This window comes from Camelus bactrianus, chromosome 3 (assembly GCF_048773025.1).
Source record: "Camelus bactrianus isolate YW-2024 breed Bactrian camel chromosome 3, ASM4877302v1, whole genome shotgun sequence".
NCBI classification, from domain to species: domain Eukaryota; kingdom Metazoa; phylum Chordata; class Mammalia; order Artiodactyla; family Camelidae; genus Camelus; species Camelus bactrianus.
This window is the reverse complement of record NC_133541.1, coordinates 32,920,694-32,948,256: the sequence shown is the minus strand read 5'-3', so window position 1 is coordinate 32,948,256 and position 27,563 is coordinate 32,920,694. Positions and strand designations below refer to the sequence as shown.

At 34.6% G+C, this 27,563-nt stretch overlaps 1 long non-coding RNA gene across 3 annotated transcripts in view; it reads right to left on the bottom strand.

Annotated features, from left to right (window-relative positions):
- Window positions 1–27,563, bottom strand: part of LOC123620052 (uncharacterized) — a 68,135-nt gene that overhangs the window by 15,578 nt on the left and 24,994 nt on the right. For all 3 annotated transcript variants that reach the window (XR_012504108.1, XR_006728763.2, XR_012504109.1), the window contains one exon: window positions 8,486–27,563. This exon is cut by the window's right edge. This is a non-coding gene — a long non-coding RNA (uncharacterized LOC123620052). The remainder of the gene's footprint in view (window positions 1–8,485) is intronic.

The following is a 27,563-nucleotide window of genomic DNA, read 5'->3' as shown; positions in this document are numbered from 1 at the left end:
TGTTTCTATTTTTCCAGCTGTTAAGGCTTTAAACCCTAAAACCTTCCCAGTATGTGGTAAAGAGCTGTGTGTTGCTAAAATGCATGCTATACTACAGGTTTTGACTCAATTTCAGTAAGCTATAAAATCCTGAGTCTGAATTGTCATAAAAAACTGTAGTGAAGTGGCTGTCTTCTAGCAAAATGTCCTAATCTGCTATGTTCCAATTCTCTGAGTGGTGGTTATTTTTCAAATCAAAGTAGTCATAAGTCAATGAGACACAAAGAAATTTCCAATCTTGTAAATTAGAATACGTTTGAAATACCTAGCTGCTAGCACCATACGAGTGGTTTTATTTATAACCTACGTTGGATAGTTCTGGTACAAGAATGAAGATTTTAGGCATTTCCATGCCATGTGTAGAAGCCTGACTTGAATTCCATAAATAATCAATTGTATTCTTAGTTCCAAAAATTTTAAGCATCATTCTATACATCACTGTTTGTTAGACTGAGGCTAGCATCCAATAATTTGATGTGTTCTAAATTTTTTGACTATTTAACATTTCTTTAAATTAAAGGGGAAGTGAATTCCCTATGATCTTAATATCACCCACATAAATTGCTTCAGGCTATGAAAAAGAATTTAAAATTATAATTTAATAGTCAAGGAGTGAGGCCCAGTGACAAGGAATGGGTTTGAAGCTGGTCTGCTGTCTGCTTGGTCTCCACTCCTTTCATTTCATTATATGGTCTTGAAGATTAGCTGGGTGGCCACCAATAGTCCAAGACTAAACACATTTCTTGGCCAGCTATTCAGGGTAAAAGACTAGAAGTGGAATATGTATAAAGAATGTGAAAAAAAAAAAAAAGAAAATGAGTATATGTATGTGTATGAATGACTGAGACATTGTGCTGTACACCAGAAATTGACACATTGCAATTGAGTGTACTTCAATTAAAAAAAAAAAAAAGAAAGAATGTGAGTGTGATGGATTTAGTAAGAGAATTGCTGAGGTCATTAAGTTTGAAATCTGAATGGTTGAATATGGGACACAGGCAATTTCCAAGCATGATCATTTCACTTCCATTTTAATTTGCCTAGACAGGATATTCAATATCTAAGCAATTAGTACTGTAAAACACATCACAATCTAAAAATGAAAGTTAGATTATTTTACTTTTCTTTGAGATTTTTTTTTCCCACTTTAGTAGATTTATTTTTAGCTGATCTGGACATCTGTGACATCTTCCATTATTAACAATATTGATTTATTTGAAGAAGGAAGCTTTTTAAAACTGAGAAGCTTATACTTGTTAAGCTTCATTTATCATTCTTTAGAAGAAAAGCTAATCGTAAATCATATGGAAACTAATTATGACATTGTTCAATAGTATTTTAAGTCAAGAAGATATTCAAAGTTTTCTTAAATTGACATGTGGCAATTTTCTGATTTTTTTAAAAAAAAGTGGTATGTTTATAATTTACATACTATACCCTACATTAGCTTATATATTACACTATATACCATGATAGTTTATATACCATATCATACATGCCTCAGCAGATGTTTATTCAGACTACAAAGTGGAAGCCCATGGAACTGCTGCAGTTTGGTAAACTAGATATAAAACTAATGTTCATTAGAGAGTTGAGGAAGAAATAGCATGCCTTGATGTAGTGATCATTTGCCTATCTTAGGAGCCAGATATATTTTAAAAGTTTGACCAAAAAAGAAAGAGCAATTCTGTCTTACAAAAACAAACAAACAACAACAACAACAAAAAAAACAGTGAATAGGATGCTTAAAGGGAATAGAAGTTTCAAATCTTATTAAAAATATATATAACCCAGATTAAAAACTGGCATCTAGTCAATAAAGATACACATTACCAAATAGCTTTGGTGGCATTTTAGAACACACCTCTAGTAAGATTTTTGAATCAGTTATTAACTTTTGTTTGTTCTGTATGCTGTTTGTTCTGTTTTGAAACTACTCTGGCCAATTAAGGCATGGGGGTAAAGACACACTTGGACTACATCACCAGCGACTGCCTGTCAAAATGCAAAGGACGGATCCCCTGCTAGAGCACAGCTTGGGAACCTTCCATTGCTTGACTCACCCACATACAGACACATGTGAGTGTTACTTTTCTACTAAAAGAGAGTAGAAAAGTACTAGTTAGCTAGTCTTTCTTTTATTGCTCTTATCATACACATTAAGTGGGTGGTTCAATGACCTATATCTTGCACACATGTCTACAAGAAATACAAGTAAATGAACAAATCAACTAATACACAACAGAGGATGACAAATGATGACAATTGTAGGCAACTCAAGAGCATGTGTCCAGGGGAAGCAGTCAGTCATTTCTCAGCTCCAGCTAATGCCCTTATGAGCCCTATATAGTAAAATCATCCTTCTTTCTCTCCTCCTTCTTCCTCCCCTTCCCCTTGTTTCTCTTCTTCCTTCTTCTTATCCAGAAGTTCAATTTTTATGTGTAACCTTTCTATTTTGAAAACAACCTAAGCAGAACGCATAATAAATAAAACATATACAGAGATGGCTATTGCCAACAGGCCACCAGTCCAATCTAACCTTATTTTACAAATGAGAAAAATAAATCCCCATAAAATTAAATATAGACACTGAAGTGGTGAAGCCAAGAGCAGAATTCTGGATTCCCCATGTCCAGGCTGCTCAGTTCTCTAACTCTGCCTCTACTTGTAGCTTTATTTGTCATGAGAGGAAGTCCATCACATTTCTCATTAATCAAAAGTAGCTTAAAGCTATTCTAGTACATTGTTTTCATAATCAATCTGTGTTTTTCATGAACTGTATCTTGTTAGGGAAATACAAAAATCCAAATCTCCTCTCAACCCAGAAAACTTATCCACAAAGGTAGAAGAAAAAGTAAATTTGTTATTAAATAAAAGTAAATAAGTAGGATTGCTGGATCATATGGTAAGTCTATTTTTAGTTTTTGGAAGAATCTCGCATATATCCAGAGGAAACTCTAATAAAAAAAGATACATGTACCCCAGTGTTCACAGCAGCACTGTATACAATAGACAAGACATGGAAGCAACCTAAATGTCCATCAACAGATGACTGGATAAAGAAGTTGTGGTATATTTATACAATGGAATTCTACTCAGTCATAAAAAAGAATAAAATAATGCCACTTGCAGCAACATGGATGGACCTGGAGATTGTCATTATAAGTGAAGTAAGCCAGAAAGAGAAAAAAGATTACCATATGATATCACTCATATGTGTAATCTTAAAAAAAAGAAAAAAGAAGGAAAAAGAGAACTCTAATGAACTCATCTAAAAAATAGAAACAGACTGGCAGACATAGTAAATAATTTTATGTTTACAGGGGGAAAGAGAGTGGGAAGGGATAAATTTGGGATTTGCAAAGGCTAACCACTACATATAAAAATAGATAAAAAATAAATTTCTTCTGTATAGTACAGGGAACTACATTCAATACCTTATAATAACCTTTAATTAAAAAGAATATGAAAATGAATATATGTATATATATGCATGACTGGGACACTGTGCTGTATACCAGAAGTAGACACATTGTAACCGATTCTATCTTCAATTTAAAAAGAAAGGAAAAACAATGATGGTAAAAAAAAAAAAATTAAACAAGATTGCTATAGGCATCACAAGCAAGCTGCTCAGAGACTGCAAGACAGAGAAATCTCACCCTTTTACATAACCAAGCAGATACACCCTCTTATATTCATATTCTCAGGATAAACAACTAGTCATTAAGGAAGAGGACTTGGCAGCACCTTATGTCACACGTCCATCCTAAATTCACGTGGTCACTGGGGTGGCTGTGTTAGCTTATCCTTTAACTCAAGGGAGTTGCCCTAACTGATACCATGTGAAGCAGAGGCGCCATCCCCACCGGGCCCTTGCTCAACTTTCTGGCCCACAGAATCACAAGTAATAAAATAGTTATTTTTATCCACTAAGTCTTGAGGTCATTCATTACATAGGAAGAACTCATTAAAACAGTCATGCCTACACAATATGAAATAGAGATGAGTTGGCAATTGGCTAATGAATTGGATTTCAATGGACTACCACCAGCAATCACATATGTTGATATTATAGAGAATTTCCTGTTTACAAGACACTTTAATACATATTTTACATGTGTTATTTCAGAATTCCTAATAAACCCAAAGAAGAGATACTATCATTTTAGATATTATATAGCTAAGAAACCTGAGGCATAAAGAGGGAAAATCATTTGCACAGAGACACAATAAGTCCGAGAACAGGGATTTGATCACAAGGAGTATAACCAAAAGCCTGTGAGCTTAACCACTATGTTTTTTCAAACAAAATTATTTAGTTTTAAAAATCCAGGCACTGAGTTACTTCTATTATGTAAGCATACTGGCTCTGTTTGCCAAATAAAGTATTTATTTGTTCATTCAACAAACATTTGCGGACCAATTTTATACGAGGCATCATTCCAAGTGCTAGAGATAGAAAATGAAAAAGACCAAATTCCTCCACCATGAAATCTTCATTTTAGTGAAGGCAAACAGACAACAAACAAGCATACACCAAGCCAGACAGTGTAAAGTGCTGTGGAGCTAGGTCAAGCAGGGTGGTGGGCCCTGGAGCGTGGGGGGTGCACTGGGGATGCTATTTCAAGTGGGATGGTCAGGAAGGAGGGCTTCTTTACTACAGATACTTTAAGAAGAGACAGAAGTAGAATGAAGGTCCCAGTGACTGGAGCAGAGTGAGTGGTGGGGACACTGGGAGGTGTGCTATGCAGAATTCTAAGATGATCCCCCAGATCTCAGCACCCCAGTGTTACACCCAGGATAGTCCCCTCCCTTCAGTAAAAGAACATAGCAAAAGACTAAGCAAAGGAAAGGCACATCACTCTTTTGATTAGGTTATGCTCTACAGTGAAGATGATGAGATTTCTCTCCCATGATTAGGTGACAGTGTATAAGATTTCACCATGGTAGATTGGAGTGAGAGACCCGCCCCTCTCTGGCTTTGAAGAAGTAGGGTATCATGTGTGAGAGGACCACATGGAAAGGGACTGTGGGCAGCCTCTGAGAGTTGAGAATGGCTCTCAGTCTACAGCCAGTAAGAAAATAGGGAACTCAGTCCTATAAGCACAATGAGGTGAATTCTGCCACTAACCCTAGAGAACCTGGAAGTGAGTCTCCCCCAGACAAGCCTCCAGATTTTGAGAACACAGCCTGGCTGACACCCTGATCGCAGCCTTGCAGCGAGGGACTCAGTTAAGGTATGCTCAGACTCTTTACCCACAAAAACTGAAATATTACACGTGTGATTTTAAGCTACTAAGTTTGTGGTAACTTGTTACACAAAAATAGAAAATTAATATCAGAGGAAAAGAGATTGCTGTGACAATATGGGGAGTGGGGTGAGAGTGGGGGCCTGCCAGCTCCCTGAACACTTGTAAGTCATAGTAAAATCTCTGTGATGAAACTGTTGTTGTGACTGGTCATAGTATTGTGCTACAATTATGCAACATGTCACCGTTGGGGGAGAACAGGTGATGTGTATAAAAAAACCTCTTGTAGTGTTTCCTACACCTGCATGTGAACCTAAAATTATCTCAAAACAAAAAGTTTTTAAAATGATAAGCATTTTCAGGGAGAATAAAGGGGAATTTGATGGAAGAGAGAATCAGGGGGAATATTACCCTATGTACAATGAGAAACCATGCAGTTTTTTTTTTTTAAACAAGAGAGTGATCTATTCTATTACTTGTTTTATGAAAGATTTGTATTTAATTATTCTCCTGTCCATTATTATTTTCTTCTACAATGACCCTGAAATTGCTTTCCTTGACAAAAAAATCTAATGGCTACAATTAGATCAACAATTTCAACTTTTCTTAAATCATTCCATATATTTTTTTATTCTTCCAATTGCAATACAAATTTTAAATTCCCCTTTTTATTGTATTTCTGACACCATAATATCTTCCATTAATCTCTGGTGTTCCTGAGGCCCCTTGGGAATCTAGTCAAGGCTGGCTCTGACTTTCTGCCTGTCAGGAGAGCACTGGTAGGTCTGAGATGTCCAGACCATTATTGAAGAGTCAAGTCAAACAAAGCTAATCCCCAGTTTTCTCTCATGGAATATTTTTAATAATAATCCTATCACAACTTGTTAGAGAAATACCTTGAGAAGTCAGGAAAACATTCTCTTGTGAGTACCACCTTGGCCCTTCATTTGATGATGTGTATTCTGGGGTCTCCTTCTATCTTCTGTCTATGAGCTTGTGGCCTCTTGATACACCTAAATTGACATCTTTGCCTTGGGGTCTTCCATTTCCAGCGTTGGTAGACTGGAAAATTATTTTTTTAATCTATGAATCTTACATATTGTAGTGAGAAAGGCTTAGGGAAAATACTAGAAGTCAAAGGAATTTATTTTAATATTAGATAATGTCCCTATTTAATGGAAAGAAGGAGCAAAGTGCAAGAGAGTAAGGGGGGAAATATATCAACCAGAACAGTTTTGACTTCTCACCCAAAATAGCTCTACACATTTCCAACTGACGCCAAATTCAACAGTCGGTAGCAAATTTTGCAAACCTCAGCTTATTAGAGATGTTGACCTTCCTGTACTCTTTTAACCAATCCATGCTACATGCCTATATTTAGAGTTATTTGTCTTCCTTTTCATCTTCTGTGCATGTCTTTTAATGATCTGAAGACATAACAGAGTTCTTTGCATAGATATGCCATTTTCTTCCGCTATCGACCTTCTTTTCTCCCTCATTAATTTGAAGTTTGCATTGTCATAGTTATATTGTTAGCACCTTTGCTACCTTCCTGAGCTTTCTTCTAAGTTTCCCATATCTGAAGTTTTTTAATTTCTTCTTAGAGTACCTGTCTAATGGATGTCCCTCCCAAGATACTACAAATTCTTAAGAATGATATGGCCAGTTTTTCCAAAGTCTCTTGTCATTGGCACTTTATGAACCAAATTCTTCTTGCTGATCAAAATTAGGCCAAAAAAAAAAAGAAAAAAGAAAGGATAGTTCCTATAATCACCTCCTTTGCCCTCTAGGGCATGAAAATATCAATAAGACCAGGCAAGAATTTGTCAGTTGTTTTGCTGGTGTGGAATAGACTTCCAGAAGATGAACAGACTGTTGAAGTTTCTGTGTCCCTTCTAGAGCTTCCATTATAACAGTTTTGTGATTGGCTCAGATACACGTCACCTACTGATTTCCCCTAATTGGGAAGATAGCCGTAAGTTTTTGCCATATCCAAATTACCTTTCCTATTCTTTCCCTTTATCTGATGTAAGTACACTCTCTAACTTCCAACCACATTGAGGCTTACAAATGTCTCTGCACAGTATACAGTTTTATAGTAAAAAGTAATGTTTACCTTCACTTCTGATTCCATGATTAAGAATTTGGAGGAACTTAGTTAAATACATATAACCTAGAATAGTACTTGGCACATAGTAGGTGCTCATTAAACATTTAATAAAGGAATACCACATTATGTGGGTGATTATTTTCGTCATTAGAAATTGTACTGCATCTCTCCAGCTTGCAACTCTGTTTCATGCCAGGCAGTCAGCATTGGTGTGCCTCTCTAATCATCCTGGAAGATTGGATTAATGTAGGAGATGGGATGACTGAACACTGAAAGTCCCTGTAAAGAATGTTGTTATTGTCCAGCCTCAAATTCATTATTGGCATAGAGCTTTTAAAATGGTTAGAGCAGAAAGAACTTAACCAATAGATAATATATGGAAATCAGTGGTAGGATGTGGCAATGGTTTGAATAAGGGATTACAAGAATGAGAGTCCTTAACCTCTCCGTGTGTTTAACTGGAAGGCAGACAAGATGATGCTGCCAGATTGATGGGAAGGTTAGTAGAGTGAACTGATGTAGATTGAAAAATCTAGAATTTATTTTTAAAGCCACATTGCACTTCAAGTATCAGAAGGTTATCTGATGAAAATAATAAAATCTGCAGATTATTTTATATATATATATAAAATATATATATACACATATATTCCTCCATTAGGTAAAAGAATGTTCCAATAATGGATAGTTTCATTTACACGACAGAATTCAGATTCTATTTGGTATGTTACCATGAATGGCAATAATGGAATATCTGTGGGTTAATAATGAAGAAACCTGTAACAAGTTTTAGCACTTCTAAAACATTTGACAGTTTTAGACTTTGGTTTTGCAGAATGGAGATACATGTTTCAAAGTCACCCTCAAAATATTCTTTTGAGCCATAGAAATGAAAAATGTAGATGAAGATTTCCTTGTTACATTAAAAAAAAACTGTACAAAGACAATTGTAATTATAACTGTCCTGAACTAATTTCTATGTATTTCAAAAGAGAAATGACTAAGATATTTGACGATGCAGCTGGATGAAAACTTATTTCTCTACAAATATCATGGTAGGTACTTTCCTGAAATTAATTATTACCTGTAATAAAATTGGCCATGGTGTTTGTTTCTATGTTGTCTACGATGTCATTTTATGGCTTCTGTAAAAATTCCACCTGAAAAATAAATGCTTTGAAAAAATTATTTTCTTGAGAATATGGTATGTTTTCTCATGAACAGTGAAATTTATATGAATAATCATGTTGTGCTTTTAATCTTAACCATTACAAATCTCAGAGATAAGTATATTACTGAAGTTGAATAAATTTCTAGAATTCTGATCTGTCTGTATTCCTGATTTTTCATTTTAATTAATATTTTCACAGGCACTTGACTGTGATTTACTCTTTAGATATTTAATTTTTGTGGAATATGCTATGCTATCTCAAGTCTTTTCTGAAATGAGACAGGGTATAAGGGAAGAATGAAAGGAAAAAATAAAGAAAAAGTGAAAGCAAGAGATGCTGTATCAGAAAGCTGTGGATAATTTAAGAAAATTAGTTAATCAAATAGGTGGGCTCTATAGCTGTAAAAGAAAGTTCAGTATCACTATAATTAATACCACTATACTACAAAAAAAATTCAAATTTCCAACTGCTTCCATCATTCTGTTCATCAAAATGCAAGAACTAAAATTATACATTCAAAAAGTAACCAAAAAGAAGTTTCTAACATGTGAATTATTTACACTGATAATATAATTTTACAATTCAATCAGGAAAATGATGAATACAGTAAAAGAAATAATATTCTAGAACTCATTAAAAATACCAATGCATCTTTAACATCAAATAATAAAATGCATTAATAGTCAACCATCTTCCCAAGTTTCTTTGAAATTTCTCTTTTGTAGTTTAGTAGCCACAGCATTGGAAGTATAAAAATTCTGTATATTCAAGTAAGAAAATTGCTTTAGAAGTTAACTCCAGGTTAAGTTTATCCCAGGTCAACTCCGAAAAAGCATCTATCACTCTAATTAAAGACAAATCTGAGAAAAGAGAATAAAAGAATATCCAAACATGTCCCCTCAAGTAACCAATTAATCTAAAGGTGGAAAAAATATCATCTACACAATAATGAACATGAAATGTTTAATGTTGCTATCTAGGACATATAATAATAACATACAAGGCAGAGATTGTTTTCAATGTAGCATTTCAGGAAGAAAAAGACTCTTTTTCACCAAGAGGTTAGTATTCTAGTAATTGGCACAATTAAGCAATAAAACAAAACTTTTGTCTTAAATTATACACTAGATCACCTCTTATGTAGTATATACAGCAACTTAGACTATATCCCAAGTACATTTAGAAAGGTCATTCACTTAGTATTCATCCATTCATCCATCCATCTATCCATCCATCCATCTACCCATGTGGTAAGTATATAGCTAATACATACCAAGCATTGTGTTATGCCTTGAGGGTAGAGCCATGAGCAGGTCTGACCGAATATTCTGTAATAGTTTTCAGAATCCACTATATAGTCTACACAGTTTGCCGTATATAAATATTTATAGTAAAATTTATAAATTTATTATCTTTTATGCAATTTTTATAAAAATAGTATTGTTTTTAGGTTCAAATTGTTTCAACATCTTTGAAAACCCATGGAAAAGGTTTTCATCCTCAACCTCACTCTATACAGATATCTAAGACAAGTACATCCTCCCTGACTATTATAGTCAAGAACGGTAGCCAGAGTTGGAAATTCAGTAAATAAGTTGTAGTATGCAGTAACCACATTATAACTAAACCATTCTTGATCTTCATTTCACAAAATATAAAATCAAACTATGGCTTTACTATTCTAATTTCACTCTAAATGAACATTAGCCATATGTGAAAGCTTGTCCCCAATTACATAAAGAAACATACTGAGTAAACTCCCTGTATCTATTAGACATAATTAATTTTAAATAATCAAATAATTTACCACTATTAGTATCATAATTGGAGTGGTACTTTTATCTAAATTTAAGTTATTGTTTATTTCCTATTTTGTACTGCATTTCTTTAAAAGAGCAGAGAAAAAATGGGAAGAAGACCAGTAATCATTAACACTCTTCTATCCCGGCACTTTGCTAGATGCTTTATGTGAATTATCTGTTTTATGGAATATTTAGTTTCATCATTCTATCCTCATCATGGCAGCAAGAATAATTATGAAGTAGAAAGAGACATAATTAATCTTTTTAAAATAAAAGAAATTACTAAGTAAATGGCACAATTTAGATGTAGATAGGACGACGCCTGTATCTTCCTAACTCCATAGTCTTATTTCTCTCATCTTAAAAGAAACCACCTTTATCCCATGGTAGAATTTTATGTATTGCTACCCAACCATTCTAGCTGAAAGACAACTATATAACACAGAGATGGAAACAGGTAGAAAATAATGCAAAGCACAAAAAAATAATACAGTTGATCCTTGAACAACACAGGTTTGAACTGCACAGATCCATCTATACACAGATTTTTTTTTCATTAGATACATCCTACAGTACTGCACGACCTGCGGTTGGTTGAATGGAGGAACAGTGCATCTGGAGGACTCACTATAAGTTATATCTGGATTTTCAACTGCGTGGAAGGTTGGTGTCTCTAACCTCCAGGTTGTCCAAGGGTCAACTGTATATTATATTGAAAATTCATAAAGAACTTTTTTATAAATGTCAACCCACCATACAAGTTTGTTAGGGCTGAGGTAGCAAAACACCACGGACTGGGTAGCTTACATAAGAGAAATTCATTTTCTCACAGTTCTGGAGGCTGGACGTCTGAGATCTACGTGTCGGCAGAGTTGGTTTCTTCTGAGACCTCTCTCCCCTTCACTTGTGGGTGGCCACCTTCCCTCTGTATCTCCACATCATTTTCCCTCTGTATGCATCTGTGTCCAAATTTCCTCTTCTTATAAAAACACTCACTCGTATTGGATTAGAGCTCCTCTTACTTACTTCCCTTTAACCTAATAACCACCTTAAAAACTCTGTCTCCAAATGCTGTCACATTCTAAGGTACTGAAGGCTGGGACTTCAACATATGAATTGGGGGCAAGGTATAAGTCAGCCCACGACACCAGCCAAATACACCCAGCCTCAAAAATTTTGAAGTAGGAATTATTACTACAATTTCTTCATGTTACTTCTAGCTTTCCAACTAAAAACCAATGGAACAAACATATTTAACAAGTTGCCCAAAACCCATCTACCAAGCGTAATAAGATCTTTAGTCTCATATGCTTAGGGGCAGGTCTTCCTGTCAATAACAAAATGATATAATTCTTTGAGAAAATTGACCCACACTGTGATGGGTTTTGCTTGTTTGTTTTGCTTTTGCCTTTTCTTTTTTTTTTTTTTTTTTTTTGGCCAAAGTTATTGTTTGATAGGGCCATTTCCTGCAATAGATTAATAAGAGAAGAGAGAGCAGATTTATTTATGGATGACATTTTAAATTCATTTTTAAAATGCCAAGGTTAATCATTGTATTTTTCTAGGTATGTGATTTTTACCTCTTAGCAGATGGTGAAACTCCCTATAATTGTATTGAAGGAGTAGTTGAAGCAGATAAGTGACAAGAAAACTCCCAAGGAAATACGCCGCTGAGAATTAAATGACATACTCTTTATACCTAGAAAATAACCCGTCTACCAGGAATGTTTTGCAGGAATAGAGCAATTAGTTCATTCTTCTATAAGATAATTTACTGATTATTTTAAAAATAGATCCCAAGATTTAAGTCTACCTATAAACTTTACAAGTGTGAATTTACTCAAAATATGCTAAATGATATTTCTTACTTCAGAGAATAATCATTTCTTCCCAAATCATATCACTAAGTACAAAATTAAAAGATTACGTGTAATTTGTAAACTTCCAAGAGATATCACTAGAGAAATTAAAGGCAGTTACATCTATAGTGTGCCAGAACCATTACAACACATAAAATTATATTCAGAGATTTTTTTAAATACATGAAAAATTTACTAAAATTGAGCTTTGAAGGGCATATTACTTATTTTATTGCTCACTGTGGGAAACATCCATAGTTATGCCTCCCAGAATTGTGTATTCTTACCAAGATAACATATATTCAGAGATGCTTCAGGAGAGCTGTTTAATTAAAACTGGGAACTAGGTCGTAGGTTACAATGTACACTTTACTTGAAAGGCTTAAAGTCAAACTTCTCTTGGCCAGGTTTCTCCGTCAGTCCTTCCCATTTCCCATGTAATTCCATCGCTCCAACCAGGGAGACATTTTATAACTTTTTTCTTCTTTTACTTGCCTCTGCCCCCATGAAATTTTAATACCACAAGTATACTGTACATCAGTTAATATACTGTATCTACATTTGTACATTATACATAAAATACAGTAAGATTTTTTTCACCTCCTAAGAATAAATTTTTACCCCTTTGAGGGTGATGATTACCCCCATTAGGAATGCATGAGTGACAAATAGCACATTGCCTGGCATAGAGTCACATAATAAATGTTTGATGTCAAACATTTAGAAGAGCATTTCTTAACATGGCGTCCACAGAAATCTCATGGAATCCTGGGTGGGCCCACCAAAATCATATGGAAAAAACTGATTCCTCAAGAATTATTCTGAGAAGAAGGTTCACAGCTTTCACTATATGAAAGCTAGTTTTAGAACTAGTTTTAGAATAAGAGGAAAGGGGATATTTGTATGCTGGATATAATTGTTTATTTTCTACAGGACTGGAAATGTTTTTGTCATTAATTGATTTAATGCATTCTGTGTACTAGTTTCCATTTTCCTTTGTTGAAATAACCAAATTCAATTTAGATCTTCAAATATTTGCTGAGCCTTGACTCTGTGAGAATGGCTATAATATGTGTAAAGAAACTGGAACACTATCTTGAAGAGCTTTCTTAGAACAAGAGCTTTTGTCAGAGGGTTTATACTTTTAGTCCAAGTTCTAGCCTCATAGTTGCTGATAAGGTTACTAGAGACCTTTACATGTGTATTGGCGGTATGTGGGAAACTCTGGATCACATGTGAATTTACAAAGGCCTTTGAAGTCTCTGAGTGGAAAAGGTAGTAGGAACTCTTCTGTCTCTGAAGTGCTTTTGGAACGTTTAAAATTTTAGGAACTTAGTAAATAAGGCAACTTATATGAAGCTCAAGTTGAAAAAGATGGAGATTAACTCATATTAGTATATTTGCCAGCAAGTGCTTCTAAGAACTCTTCCCAACTCCCAGGACTTTCTCCTGCAGCTCAAAAGGTTTAACTTAAGATGCAAGAGTAAGGGAAGGAAATATGCTTTAATAATATTTCTCAATCCAAATTTCCATTAGTAGTAGAATAAGTAAGTAAATGATAAAATATCTTGCAGCAATATGAATGGCCTACGACTACACACAATAGGATGAGTGGATCTCACAAATATAATATTGAACAAACAAAATGTCAACTACAGTTTTCATGCTTTATTAATCCATTTCTATAAATTCAAAAATAGGCAAAACTAACCTTTGGTGATAGAAGTCAGGCTAGTAGTAGTTGTATTGTGTGTGGAGGGTGAGGGGTGACCAAAAAGGACAGGTGAGGGGCTCCTGGGTTGTTGGAACTGGTCTACCTCTTCATCTAGGCAGTTTTTACATTTGTATATATACTATACGAAAATTCATTGAGCTTTACATTTATGACATATGCCGTTTTCTGTGTATTATACTTCAAATAATTTACTTTTAAAAAATAATAAAAATATTTCTTCAGCTTGTTGAAGTTTCCAAATAGACACTATATAGTGAATCAGGCTTTTTTTATATTTTTTGTATTAATAAAATAATACTTCATCTATAATGCATCTGTATGAGAAGTATATGTTCCATATTCAGGGTATTGCAAAAAGAGATACCAGTTTGAACCACAATTATAAAAACAGAAAAATCAAGTTCAGTGGTACCTTCTCTTACTTGAGAATCATTCCTCAGTTACTCAATTTAATCCAGAATTCTGCATTTAGAATAGATTTAGCAACTCCTGGAATGGCAGAGCGAAACATGCTAAAGCAGCCTAGAGCTAGGAGTCTGGACCAGACCTTGGGCAAGTGATTTCACACCTCCAAATTTCATTTAGTTTATTTGTAAAGTGAGGATAATAATAGTACTCACTGAATATGATTGCCATGAGTATCAACTCAGATAATGTTGATAACCTGGCACAGTCTAAGAACCTTGAAGAAGTTAGCTATGGTGAGCAGCTATGGTAATGGATAACACCGAACTGATTCGAACGAATCGAGGTTAAAAATCTTTTTTACTCATAATCTTTCTCCATTCTTCATGAAAAGTGCCTGTATTTATCTTATTTTGTTCCTTATGTATCCTAAACACATTTTAATTATGTTTTACCTCCAAATCTTATTTAACACCTAAAAAATGGACATGCTCCCTGCTAATCTAAGAAACCTCCAGGAAAACTACTGAATCTATTTCTAGTCTCTGCCAGGAGCATGCATTAGTAATGTTTCATCAGAGAAACAGCCAGTGTTCTTTTCCCAATCAGCTCAGTACCTGGGCGTGTTTTTCCAGTAGGCGTGATCACCCAGGTGATTAAATTATTTTCTTGACTATCCTGATTCTCTCCCCTGCTTTCCCTTTTGATTCCTTCATCCTAACTCATGAGTTGTTTCTATTTCCTTACATTGTTTTTCTTTATCACAATGGCCATTGAGAGTTTCCAGGGCAACCAGTAAGCCGGTAAATGATTTAGCTCCTGGGCAGCGGGGCAAGGAGGCAGGGATGACAGATGATATTCTGATTTGTAGCATTTGCTTATTTTTGCAGTGTAATACTTCTGCTGTGGTCTGTTTGAAGTGACCTATATAATTTTACTGAGGACAGAGTTGGGAAGAGATGCACACAGTGTGCTCTGGGCCAGTACCAGCCAGCTCCAGCACACCACTGTGTTCATTCAAATCTGAGCCCAGATATTAACTACAAAAATTCATTTACTATATATAAAATAGATAAACAACAAGTTTATACTGTATAGCACAGGGAACTATATTCAGTATCTTGTAGTAACTTATGGTGAAAAAGAATATGAAAACGAATATATGCATGTTCCTACATGGCTGAAGTATTGTGCTGTACACCAGAAATTGACACAACACTGTAAACTGACTATACTTCAATAAAAATATATTTTAAAAATTCATCTGTCTTCTTTTCCCTCATCCCTTCCTGCCTTCCATCCCACCTTCGTTTTTCTCATTCTCTCTCCCTCTCTCTTCGCCCTCCTCCCTTCTCCTTCTCTCTCAGTAGCTGGATCTTCTCCTCCTACGGAAGTCATCTTAAACTTGCTCAGACTGTGTAAACCCCCTTTCTCAGGGCACTGTATGGAAACTGAACATGGCCACCCTATTGCAAAGTTCCTCAATTCACTAGCAATTTAAAATTTTTAATATGGCATTAATCCTCATTTGAAATTAATGAAATAATAGAAGTACATAATCTAACCTTAAACAAATGGTAGATTTCTGACAACATATGGTTGGCAAAATTTCCACAGAGACAAATGCAAGACTTTTGTTAGGAAAAACGCTAGAAAACAAAGTTCATTTTTGCCTTTTTTTCCCCCAGAACAGAGACCATTGTCAGAAAAATCTCAAATGTTTTTCTAGTGTAAAAAACATTTATTCTGTTGTTTGATATTTGAAGAGTTATTTTTGAAGTGAGAAAGATTCCCTTTGTGAATTATGTATCAGGAAGTTAAAATCTAAATGAAATTTCTTTGCAGTACTAACTGAATGAAGGCTTTATCTTAACCACTGTGGTAAGGGCAAATTTGTCTTTGCTTGTCTTCATTTTCTCAGATCTTCAAAAGTATCAGTCTATGGTCTTTAGATCTGTTGCCAGCATAACAGATTAGTCAGGACACTTCTATTTTTAAAATTAGGTCCCACACCAGCCTACAGTCTCCAAAATTGGTCCTAAGTTTTTGACATCATTCTCTGCAGAAATAAAACTACAGCTTTTCCAAGTGGTGCGCCAAAGCACACAACTCTGCCTGTCAGTGTCACATGCCATTTGAAAGCCTTCCTAATTTTCAAATGATTAAAAAACTTAAAAAGAAAATGTTTCCGCTTAGCCACAATATGAAGTAAGAGACTGGAGACTGGTCATTGTATGTGTGTTGCTATTGCTATGGGGAGAAATCTCCTACAATAAATCAGTGTGAGGCTCCCAATGCAACGATTGTGCCCTAGTCATCTTTGGCTGTCTAGTTATTCCTAGGGAAGGACCTCAATCAATGTGGGAGGAAGTTAATTGGGTAAAAATTGTAATAGCTAACATTTGTCTGAGGATGTCGAATTTACATTTATTAAATTATTGTCTACCAAATGCTATTACCTAATGTCAGCATCATTAGCTTTGCCCTTTTGCATATTTGCTTGTTAGGAAGCTTCATTTGTGGGTATGTAAGACAGTGAAATATATATATATATATATTTATTTATTTTTATTTATATTTATATATATTTAACCTGAGATTTACTAGTTATCATTAGTTAATGGTTAGCAAGCAAGGCCAGAACTAGAATAAAGTAAGAAAAGTACCTAGGGTGCAAAAGTTAAGGAGGTAATTACTTTCAGAGTCTTGCAGCTCAGGACCCTGGTCCTGGCTCTGTAATTAAATCACTTTAGCAGAAAAATTCAAGTGGTATTGGCTATTATCTCCAACACTCGTCAATGCAGGTTGGAGGCACAGGACAAATGTCCCCTCAATTACTGTTGCTAATCCCAGGAGATGTGTTACAAGTGGTTAGGAATAAACTCACTACTACAGAGACAACTCTCAAACTTTCACCATTCTTTGTTGTAACATGGGGAAGGATTCACTCAGTGTTTCCAAGCATTGCTACTTGTGTTTCAAGTCTTACTGAGGGTTAATGAAACCACTTTCATAGTCATCATTCACAAACCTCCTGCTGTCCTCTGGACTTGGACATGAAGTCAATGCAATCAATCAGGACAGCAAACAAATACCAGGGGCAGGTCTTCTACTCATTAGAGTGATCCACTTTCTGATTATCCAGAAGTGGATTTCTTAGTCATCTCTGTTCTGGCTCTGTCATTTATGATAAGCTCTCCCTCTCTTTTTAATCCACCCATCCATCCATTCTTCCACTAACCTATCTATTCAACAAATACTTATTGAGAAAAGTCTATGAGCCAGGCACAGTCCAATGAGTGTTGGACAAGGATTTTATCACCTTCTTGGAAGGCTATTAGACTTCCACACCCATTATCCAGACCTGTCTGAATCTCTATATTCAATTTGAGATCCCTGCTTTAGTGGTACAAAAGAAATGGTTATGTAAAAAAAGAAAATGTTTATGTAAAAAAAAAATTGATGATAGCAGTCCTGTAAGCTTCCATTATATAAGATCATCTCTCAATAATCTCTGAGAAAATATATTATCTTCATATTTTTATAGGGGAGGAGGTAATTAGTTTTATTTATTTACTGATTTTTCAAGTGGAGGTACTGGGGATTGAATCCAGGACCTTGTGCATGCTAGGCAGGCACTGTCACTGAGCTATCCCCTTCCCCAATATATTATCTTTATTTCAAAGATTTCCAATCAGTTTAAGACTGGGGGACAAAGAGAGGGTATAGCTCAGTAGTAGAGGGCATGCTTAGCATGCACGAGGTTCTGAGTTCAATCCCCAGTATCTTCATTATTAATTAATTAATTAATTTTAAAAAAAGAATAGGGGGACATGAAAAGGCCCAATTAACTGTATCATGTCTATAGTGTCTAACTTCAACAAGCTAAATATTTTATTTTTTAAGTAAAATTTTTAAAGCGTGATATAAATAAAAGGGTGCATATGTCAGAAATGTAAAACTCAATGAATTTTCACATAGTGCACATGTTAGTGTAAAAAGTGTCTAGATAAAGAAATGGATCATTTCTAATAACTCAGGAGTCCCTTTCACACCCGCTTCGGTCACCTTTGCCACCTTGTGAAGACATCTCACTAGATTTGAGAAAGAGGGTCAGTGATTCCTCTCCCTTCACTTGGATGGGAGATGTGACTCAAGCACAGTTTTTTTTTTTCCAACCAGTTCTCACCAAATCCCACTGAATCTCCAGCAACTTGACCGTTTTAGATCCTTGGTGGAGATGACTCATCCAGCAGGTTCACAGACTCTTTGAAACTTCAGCCTGTCTGTCTGACTCATAGTACTTTGTAGCTTGGAGTTCAGTCAAAGCCTTCAACTTAACATCCTGTTATACTGATATACTAGAATAAAAGGAAAGCTTTGGATTTTTTTTTGTAGCCAGTCATCTCAGTAAAATTTTCTTTTTCATTTGAATAGACTATTTGTTGAATTTCACAAATTTTCTTAGGTATTCAATCATATCTGAAAATGAATCTTTTTTTTTTTTTACTACATCTGTTCCACAGTGTCTTTTTCCATTACCTAGGACCACCAAAACAATACTGAATAATCACAGTGACCATTAGAATTCTTGCTGTGTTCTTAATTTTAATGAAATTGCCTTTAATATTTCACCACATATATTTGCTTTTACTTCCTGAAACATACTCTTAAGGGTATTTAAGACTTTTGCAGGCAGTAATATAATCATGTTTTATCTAACTTTTCCCATGAAACAAATTAAATTTCCAATGCTGAACCATCTTTATATAACTGGGTTGTGGAAATTTCCTTTTAAAATAGTCTGCAACCACTTACTCTTTTGCTTAAAACCACTAAGCCATTAAATCCTCTTCTCAACCTAACTCAAACTGCTCCTTCAAAAAATCTCTAAAATTCTCCATATTTTCATGTTGTTTTCTTAGTCCTCTTTCTCTTCCAATAGGTAGAATTTTTTTGTGTGTCTACACTAGGTAGATTGAGCTCTTTAAAATGGGGGCTGACATATATTTTTGCTATCTCCAGAAATTATCATAGCACCTGGCATTTAACAGATGTTCAGTAAATAGCACAGTGACTTATAGGACACTACTTTCTGAACTTGACAATGTTAAGTAAATATAAAATACAATTACAACTATTTAGATATATTTTATTATCACCCCACATCTTTTGTATATGGCTGTCCAGTTTTCCTAAAACCATTTATTGAAGAGATTATCCTTTCCCCATTGTCTATTGTTGGCAACTTTGTCAAAGATTAGTTAGCCATGTGTGTATGGGTTTATCTCTGGGATTTCTACTCTGTTCCATTGATCTATGTGTTGGTTTTTATACTAGTACCATACTATTTTGATTACTGTAGCTTTGTAATATAATTTGCAATAAGAAAGTGTGATACCTCCAGCTCTGTTCTTCTTGCTCAAAATTAATTTGGCTATTTGAGGTCTTTTGTGGTTCCATACAAATTTTGGGATTTTTTTTTTTTCTATTTCTGTGAAAGTTGTCATTCAAGTTTTGACAGAGATTACATTGAATCTGTAGAAAGCTTTAGGTAGCATGGAGATTTTAACAATACTACTTCTTCTAATCAATATAAATTGGATATCTTTCCACATACATGCGCCTTATTCAGGTTATTTCATCAATATTTTACAGTTTTCAGTAACAGATCTTTCATCTCCTTGGTTAAATTTATTCCTAAGTATTTTATTCTCTTTGATACTATTATAAAGGAGAATGCTTTTGTACTGTCTTTTTCAGATAGTTTGTTGTTAGCGTATAGAAACACAACTGATTTTTATATGTTGATTTTGTATCCTACAACTTTACTAAATTTGTTTATTAGCTCTAAAAGTTGTTTCTTTTTTTTTTTGTGGAGTCTTTAGGATTTTCTATATACAAGATCATGTCACCTGCAAACAGAGACAAAGAAAAGCTCAGAATTAAATGGCTTCACTTTGAATTCTACCAAACATTTAAAGAATTGGTACCAATTATTTTCAAACACTTTCAAAAAATAGAAGAGAAGGGAACACTTTCAAACTCATTTTATAAGGCCAGTATGTAGACAAGGACACTACAAGAAAAGAAAATACAGACCAGTGTTCCTGATGAACATAGATGCAAAAATTCTCAACAAAATACTGGCAAACCAAATTCATCAGCACATTAAAAGGACTGTATACCATGATCAAGTGGGACTTGTCCCTGTGATGCAATGATGATTCAACATTTGCAAATCAATAAATGTGATATATCACATTAATAGAATAAAGGATAAAAATCATATGGTCATGTCAGTAGATAGAAGAGAATTAAAAATTCAATATCCTTTCATTATTAAAAACCTCTCAACAAATTGGGTATAGAAGATATGTACCTCAACATAATAAAGGTCATATATGATAAGCCTACAGTTAACACTGTAGGAACAAAACAAGGATCACCACTCTCATCACATCTATTCAGCACAATACTAGAAGACCTAGCTAGAGCAAATTAGGCAGAAAAATAAAGGTATCCATATTAGAAAAGAAGAGGTAGAATTAATTCTATATGTTTCTGATAAAACTATTCCTTGCCTCTTTCGGTTAGAATTTATATAGAATAACAACCTTTTAAAAAAATTTTAAATGAAATCCAACAGTATTAGTCTTTTCATAGGATGATTAATTTGTTATATTTATTCTGATTACTAATATGTTTGGATTTACTTCTCCATCCTACTCTGAGTTTTTTAATTTATTATCTTTTTCTTAGCATCTTGTGTTTTTTTTTTTTTTTTTCTTTTCCTATCTTCTGTTGACTTGATAGAAATTTTCTTCCTTTTTGGCAAATTAAACATTCTATTTCTATTGTTGCAATAGAAATTTCAATAGAAATTGTTGTTCCATCTCCTTTAAATTTTTACATACACATTTAACTTTATTTCTTGCTTGTAAAGTCTAAAGTTAATCAGTATCACTTTCTTCTTTCAAAATATTCAAATATATGTAACAAATTATATTCCCTTCAGGTACTCCTCTTTAGTGATTTTAATTACTATTTAGTATTTAGTTTCCACCTTGTTTTTAAACCCTCCAAAAGTAGTTATTGTTAGTGATTTTAGTGATTTTAGTATTTTTAAGATTGTTAGATCAATTTTTTTGGTCACTATTTTTTCTTGCTTTTCAAACATTTCTTATTAAATCAGTTTTCTTCTTGCTAAAGTATGTCCTTCAGTATGTCTTTCAGTGAGGGTCTATAGGTGCCATTTTATTTTAGCTTTTATGTTTATTAATGTCTGTGTCTCCCTAGCAATTCAAAAATATTCCATTGAGTATTTATACATCTAATTTTTCTAATGAGAAACATGGTATCTATCCATCCAATTGTCTCCTTAAAAATAATCTGTCATTTCCCTCTAGGGGCTTTACATCTTTTTGCATCTTTGGTACCTTATAGTTTCAGAACATTGTGTCTCATTACAGGGACTTGATATATTTTCCTCTAACCTGAAAATTTACATTTCTCTTCAATCTGAAACATTTTTTTCTTCCATAATTCTTAGACTAGTGTCTATTCTCAATATTCTCTTGTCTGAGTTTGAATCTGATGAATGATGGATACTACAGTATAATTCCTTTATTCTTTGTGGTTTCATTAAGTCTGTCTTGTACTTTCCTAATATTTCCTCAGCTGTGTATTGTTTAACATACATGATGTTTTCATTTTCTTGTATGTATGTAGGTATATATAGTTTCCAGAATTTTTGTCTTTTCCTTTTTTGTACACTTCTCCTTTTCAGAATTCAAAGTTGTCAGGCCTGTGGCCCTGACAATGATCAGTGCTCACTGACATTTAAATACCAACCATCTATTAAGAATATATGCTTCAAATATCCCTGTGAGCTGGAACAGTTTGTCTACAATTCACTTCTTCAGCTAAGCGCCCTCGACATTTCTGCCACTTGGTACCTTGACGTTTTTAATGCTCTTATATTTTATTCAACTTTTCTATGTGTTTTGTGAGTGGAGGATGGGGGACATATTCTGATGTCTTTGTCAGCTAAATTTAACACAGTTTTCTCCACAAAGGTTTTAAGATATTTTTCTTTTTCTATGAGTCATCTGTATTTTCTCATAAGAATATATCTTTATATCTATCTATCTATCTATCTATCTATCTATCTATCTATCTACCTACCTATCTATCTACATACACTACCCCTAACCTGAGTATAGGGGTATAATATATGGCTTCGGAACCATTTTTTTCTAAGACAACATAAAGCAGATGAAATTTTATATCCTGAGTTCAAAGAATAAATTAACCTAAACAAGTTAGACAAAATTCTTGGCGGGGGGGGGGGGCAGTGTCCACTGATAATCAAGACTTTAAGGCAAGTATGATTATTTTGCCTTTTCTCTTTACCCAATGTCCTATTTCACTGGGTTTTTTACTACATAAAACTTTACCTTATAGAAATCTTCATTTTGTTAGGGTCATCATTTTGATGGACAAAGAAACAATATTATCAGAGACGAAGATCAGATCGATTATTCCATTAAGCAAACAAACCATGAGGATGAGTTAATTATAGAGTTAAAACAACACTGGCATTTGAGTGGCTGAATATGCTAACTTACTTAGTGCAGCTTATGTAAAGAATTAACTACAATCACATTTGGTAAACCTTGAAGCTTAGGAAGCAATCCTAAACATTTTTATTCAAATAATTGCTCAGCACCATGAGTACATCTGTCAATCACATGTTAATTGACTGAAATAGGACTATATAACTTCATCATCTGTCACCAACTTTCATTCCAAATATTAGTTGATCCCTTTGTGTTAAATGCAAATTGGCCTGTTCATTCAACTAGCAAATTGTATTGCTTGATTCAATTATGCCACTTTGCCGCCATTTGTTACTCACCACACATCTGGATTTATTTTTGCTTTGGCAATAATTGTGTCAATCAATATCAAAATTTACATCATTCAACTACTATTGTCCTCTTCACTCCAAGCATAGCTATTTAACCCTTAGAATTTAGCCATATTCTTTCATCTGGTAGTCAGAGTAATTCTTTCTTACTTATAATTTTTAACCCAGGTTAATAGAAATATTTTTAAATACCCATATATGATACTGATATAGTTGAGAACCTATTAGGAATAAAGCAACAAAAATATGAAAAATCTTTAATGTCATTTTGATAAAAGCTCTGAAAACAAAACAACTTTCTATTCATTTAAAGGCTGAAATAAACAAAGGCATGTTCAAAGCCTCGCATGTGGGGATGTTTTTATTTTTTGTCAAACACATGGGATCCTGTACAAATTATTCTCATTAAAACTTATGATAATCTTGACTATAACTTCCCTAGGGTCTCAGTGGGAAATTAGAGGCTGTCATGTCTGAAGTTATTTGGAGATAACCATGCGATAAAATAATTTGAATATTATCCACTGCTTACAACCCACAGTTTACTTCAATGGTTTTAATGTTCCATATAACACACAACTTAATTATCACTCACACTGGTCTTACAAATGTACCAAAAGTGAGGCATCTCATTATAGTGGATACTGTGGTGTCCTGTCCAGAACCCCTCCTCAGGACTGAAACACTCATTTCTTCCATTTCTGGGAGTACTGGTGGTCAACAGCTCTCTGATTAGTCTCTCTCCAACAATTAGCCTTAGTCAAAGAGAGCAGATCGACCTAAGGTCAGTCCCCTCCCCAGCCCAGTGGCCTGCATTCAATGACTGGTAGATACAGGAGCATGAAAGCCTGGCTTCTTGCCTCAAAACACAAAACTCAAGGGTCATCCTGGATGCAGGACTTTCTGTAGGTTGAGGCCACTGCTGAGACTGTATCATAGTTCACCTGTTTATCCTCCTCAACATTGCTTCCACTGTTTTTCCTACTTATTCCCAAGAACAATCCCCAATAAATCCCCTAAATATAAAGCTCAGAGGCTCCGGGTCTGTTCTTTGGGAAACGTATCCTATGATCATATGGCACTAGTTTCCCTTGACCTAATGTGACGTCTCAGTGAAAGCAATGTAACATGACTCTACATGACAAAATTTCACAGTGAGTAGAAGTATCTAGAAGGAAAGAAATGAATGCCCTAATACCATAATCTGGTAAGCTGGGGACATTTAGAAACACATTTTCAGTTATCAGCCGGAATCCGTTTCAGAATCACTCACAGAAACTTTTCTCAAAACAGAAGGTGAAATTTGTACTAAAGGAATTGTAACAATACCTCAGATTAACTGGAAATGAAGATGGTGCATTTTGTAGTAGCATTTAATTATATATAGTGTATGCATTTCCCCTGAATAAAAGCAATGATTTGTCAGAGAAATACTTCATCATTAAAAAAGAGGAAATAAATACCATATGTAGTATATTAATCAAAATATTTAGGTAGAATACCTCTAAACTTAGCTACATGTGATGCACAGATAAATAACAACTTGGGCTCTGGCAGTGAAGCAGGGTGAAGACAGAGTCAAATTAAATCTATTCCACGACAATCTGGTTTCCACTACGGCTATTGAAATGGTGGGTCATTTTTTCTATTTGCTGATATGGCAAAGAAAAATAGCAACTCTATTAGAAACTTCATTTAAAGAATCCTGGATTCTGGGACACTTGAGCACCTGCCTCCTGCACAATTTGAGACTCTCTGAGAGAGTAGCTCATTTATACCACCTAAGCATTGTTTCAGTCATAGATTATGCAACTGTAATTTGTTATATAACCAAGGTCCATCAAGCCCAGTAGAAGCACACTTACAGATGTTTCACTGATTTCAATTGTTGAGAAAGCAAAAGCTCCCCATTAATGAATAGGAAATTGATAAATCAGCATTACATTTGTTCAAAATTTGTTTACTCAGATTACACACCAAAAAAAAATTGTGTTTTTTCTCTTCTAAGAAGTACAGAACTCACTAGCCATTACGAACTCTGATTAATCACCAACAGCTGTGCATTATGTAACTCTATATATGGACCAGAAGATACCATCCTTAGCAGCCCAGTGTCTTATTAATCATGCTTAAGATTTGGGAGGGGGTATATTGATGAATGCATTTGTGCTGATAAACTATTTATTGAATTAATATCTTATAGCTGAAGTTTAGTTTTCTTTCATTCTTACTGGTAATGAAGAGATGAATAGCTTTATGAAAATTATTTGTATGTGAATTTATTCTATAAATGAGCAGTTACATTTTATTTGTAATAGAGCTGTTCTGTGTGTGTGTGTGTAGCTCTATATTAAACCTTAGATCTACCAAAATTGAAGTGATGTAAAGACTTTACTTGTCATTTATTTGATTTCTTATATCAAAATAGAAGGAGCAGACACAGGCTATTCTTGAGACAACAGATTAATTAAATCAATGCTGTTAGGAATGACAAGCAGGTAAGAAATTATGATTGGGGACATATAAATCTCTATTACTAAAAGAGGAACCTAAAACACAGACCACTGAAAATAAGGCATTTGCTTCAAACCTTGTGACTAGTCAAAATTCAACTTGTAAGAACCACAGCAAATTTTGTGGTAATTACCAGACCATGTGATCTCACTTAATTTTCAGACTTTAGATTTCTTGTAGGGCATTGTCTTTGAAAGACCATGATTTGCAAGTAATTCATTCAAGAAGAATGTATTCGCAGCTCCCACTATGTGTCTAGCATGATGTTGTCATGGGGGATACTAAGATGATTAGAACAAAGTCTTGCCCTCAAGGAGCTTCCAGTCTGGAGGAGGAAAGATAAGTCAAGAAATAATGGCAATAAAATAAGGATAAATACTACAATATAGGTTGATATAGAGCACAGACAAGTGGAAAATTAATTCTTCCAAGGTCATGGGAAGGTGTGGCTAAGAATAAGACATGAGAAAGGGAGAAAAAGTAGAATTTTTCCAGACAGTCAAGATGTGGAAGGAAATCCCAGATAAAGGAGCATAAGCGGCTAAATCATGGAGGCATGAAATGTATGACAAACTCTAGAATAAACCAGGGGAGAGTGGGTAAAAAGTGAAGCTGGAAAGACAGCCTGAAGCCTACACTGAAGTTTAATAATATCTACTCTCCTACATTATATGTCATCTTTTAATTTTTTTATAGCCTTTATATTAAAAATAGCATTTCCAACACTGAATTAATAATGACAGCTCTAGATCAAATTGGCCAATAAACACCAAAACAAAAAAAAGTGTGGATCAACTTCGTAATTGCTTGATCTCTGAGCATCTCATTAAGATGCAGTGGGTCACAGAGTTCCACTGAGTTGAGACTCAGGAGACCTAGATCCCTCCTGCAGACTAGATAAATCATTTCACTTCACTGACTGTCAGCTTTTTGTTCATCAGTAAAATGATGGTTGAGGTTCAATTTTGCCTTCAGGTCTCTTGCAGCTCCGAATGTCTGATTCCTATTGAACTGAGTTTCAACCCTAAAAGAAAATCCATTAGAGGGAAACTGTTTTTTTCTAAAAAGGAGAAAGGCAAGTTAAGCGAAAATACAACAGGCAAGGATACAGAGGTCGAACGGAGAACACACTAGATTTGAGTTGGAAATGCCACACTCTTTTAAAAGCTAATGATTTCTGTTACATGGTAAATCCTGCTTTTTCCAAAGGCTGCATGTAGAAAGTTTATTGAAGGTAATTTGGAATTTATTTGCAAATTGCCCTTTCATCTACTCATGAACATATCTAGAATATACATTCTAGTTATGAATTTATATGTATATCCTCTAAAAACTCTGTTTTGGGGGAATTTTTATAAGCAAAGTTTCTAAATGTTGATAATTCATTCTTGGAAAAAGGCAACACAGGGCAGGAAAGGCATTGGCTTTGAAATTAGATGAACTGGCTTTCCATCCTGGCTTCTCAGTCGCCTGGCCTTGGGCAAACACGGGACCCTCTTCTCAGGCCTCAGGTCCTTGAAATGCAGCCCTGGGACAAAAATGTTGACATCATCTCATGGAGTAAATTACCTGAACACCTGGAAGAGGGGCGGGTGGATGCTCAACACATGCTAATTGCTTTTTACTTCATAACAATGTCTGCATAATGTGCTTTCCATCATGCTGTAAATAGGCTCAACCCTAAAGTAATGATAACTCTTTAGATGAGGCCTAAGTTGAGTTCTTCAAAAATAATTTAAGAAG